This window comes from Pistacia vera, unplaced genomic scaffold, assembly GCF_008641045.1.
Source record: "Pistacia vera cultivar Batoury unplaced genomic scaffold, PisVer_v2 Contig124, whole genome shotgun sequence".
Taxonomy (NCBI): Eukaryota; Viridiplantae; Streptophyta; class Magnoliopsida; order Sapindales; family Anacardiaceae; genus Pistacia; species Pistacia vera.
Window position 1 is genome coordinate 171,928 of NW_022195293.1, and position 2,217 is coordinate 174,144.

Sequence of the window (2,217 nt, forward strand, 5' to 3'; positions counted from 1 at the left end):
TATTTCAATAAATTTCAAAAACTGCTTATCCTGATTCTTTTTCTTCAGTCTCTGAGGAAAAGGCACGGGTGGAGTGTGATGTGCCAACTCTGGTGGTATCTCGGGAAATGGCAATTTCTCTTCCCTTTTCTTTTGCCTCTCTTCCCATTTCTGTTCTTCTTCCTTAGAAATATATGGTTTCTCTTCAGCAACTATCTCCTCATCTACTTCCTCCTCAGATTCTCCCTTATCCTTTGGTGGCTTTTCTTCTTGTCTTGATTTTTCCACCTCTTCCAACACTATCCCACTCCTTAAAATTATTGCATTTGCTTGCTCACGTCGGTTAGTCACTGTGTTGCTTGGTAAAGACCCCTATGGTCTCTCATTTAGCTTTTTAGCTAACTGCCCCATCTGCACCTCCAAGTTCCGAATGGACACCCCTTGATTTCTGAAATTAGTTCTCATCTCATTCATAAAACCTGTGGTCTCTTACATGAACTTCCCAAACATGTCCTCTAATTTTGTCACTCTTGGATCTCCCTATTGGTTGTTCACCCCTGTTTGGTTATTTGGCAATGCCATTTGATTCCATTGATTGTTTTGTTGATTCTATTGGTTTTGATTGCCCCAAACAGGTTCGGGTGATTCCTCCAACTGGGATTAAATATGTTGGAGTATGGATTGTTCTGTTGCCTTTGATTTCCAGCCAAGTAATTAACCTGCTCCGATGATGACGATGCTGAGGCAAAAGTGTTCCCTACTTGACATTCACTACTCATGTGATTGCCTGCACAAAAATCACAAGTTAGTTGAGGAGCTTGAATGGAATTTACCAGCATACTCCCCAACTATTTTTGCAGTGCTGTCAGTTGGGCTGAAATGGCTGTATATGCATCAACTTCATGAAGACCCATGGATTTCTTCAGTTGCACCCTCTCATTTGGTCTTTGATAGTTGTTGCTTGCCAGAACCTTAAGCAGCTCGTGAGCTTCTTTCGGAGTCTTATTCTGTAATGCTCTTCTCGAGGCTGCATCCACCATAGTTTGCACATTCACTGTTAATCCATTATAAAATGTTTGGACCTGCATCCAAACCGGCAACCCATGATGTGGACACCTTCTCAGTCATTCTTTGTATCTCTCCCAAGCCTCATACAAAGATTCTGACTCTTCTTGAATGAATGACGTGATGTCATTTCTCAACTTTGTTGACTGTGCTGGAGGAAAGAACTTGGTCAGATTCTTCTGTGCCAAATCATTCCATGTGGTGATTGTTCCTGTTGGTAGTGCCAGTAACCATCCCTTAGCTTTATCTTTCAATGAAAATGGGAATAGTCTCAATCTAATTGCATCATCTGACACCCCGTTAGACTTGAAAGTATCGCAAATCTCCAAGAAATTTGCAATGTGTAGATTTGGATCTTCCTTCAAATCCCCCCTGAATTGAACCAACTACTGGATCATCTGGATGATTGCGGGCTTTATCTCAAAAGTGTTGGCTTGGACCGCTGGTCTCGTAATGCTCGACCCACTGCCTTCAAATGAGGGAACAGAGAATTCCCTCAATGTTCTATTCTCTGCCATCTCTACAACTATTTCTTCTAGTTCAATTGTAGCTTCTCTTTCTCTTCTTTCTCTGTTCAGTCTTCGAGTGGTTCTTTCAATCTCAGGATCAACAGGAACCACTGGCTGACATCTTGCTCTTCGCATAAACTGCACAGACAACTAGCAAGAGTAAAATAACACCAAACAAAGAAAAATAACACAAATAAAAATTAAGTAAAAATAACACTCCAATCTAGCTAACACAAGAAAATTTTAATGTTAACACAAAACTCAATCCTCGGCAACGGCGCCAAAAACATGATGTGTTAAAACTACAACATGCAAAATGTAGCAAGTATACTAGTCGCACAAGTAATAGAGTGATGAGTGAGTATCGTTCCCACGAGGATTGGTTGCTAAGCACTAAGTTTTTCTACTGCTTTCAAATTAGAGCAATCGAATGGTTTGGATTTATGGGAGAATTTTAAACTAAGTTAAATCAAAATTTCTAAATATTTAAAACTAAATTATGAAAGCAAGATTTAAAACACGGATAAAATCAATTCAAATAAATGGGTAGGGTTTTGACTTCATTCGGACTCTCTGGGTTAAACCTAAGGATTATACTAATTCCAAATTCACATGCATTGATTATAAATCGAACTCTCTAAAGTATAAAATATATCTTCTCAGG

The 2,217-nt window shown here is 39.4% G+C and overlaps 1 non-coding gene across 1 annotated transcript; it reads left to right on the forward strand.

Annotated features, from left to right (window-relative positions):
- The first annotated feature begins 1,077 nt into the window (after positions 1–1,077).
- On the forward strand, positions 1,078–1,184 carry LOC116118537. The gene has a single exon (XR_004126171.1). It is a non-coding gene; the product is annotated as a small nucleolar RNA R71 (small nucleolar RNA).
- The last annotated feature ends 1,033 nt before the right edge of the window (positions 1,185–2,217 follow it).